Here is a 296-nt window from a genome sequence, read left to right on the forward strand (position 1 = left end):
AGGGTATATATATGGTTGTTTCTTGTTGGGCTGATGTGTCTGGCTGAGTTCTTCGATATCTCTCTGAACCTGTGTTGTGCTGTACAGCACTGTGAAACCACCCCATGCATGCAGTAGACAGTTTGAAGCATAAAATGCATGGAGGATGATGCAGTTGACTTGGCAATCAGTCATTGTCAACTGGCTAGCCATGAGCATAACAAGTACATGACAGGGCAACACTAACCAAAACTAATCTGCGCAAACACACCACATACATACACATACCTCAGCTATCTGTCCCTATACCTACTTTA

This window comes from Sinocyclocheilus anshuiensis, unplaced genomic scaffold (genome assembly GCF_001515605.1).
Source record: "Sinocyclocheilus anshuiensis isolate Anshui unplaced genomic scaffold, SAMN03320099.WGS_v1.1 scaffold624, whole genome shotgun sequence".
In the NCBI taxonomy this organism is placed as follows: Eukaryota; Metazoa; Chordata; class Actinopteri; order Cypriniformes; family Cyprinidae; genus Sinocyclocheilus; species Sinocyclocheilus anshuiensis.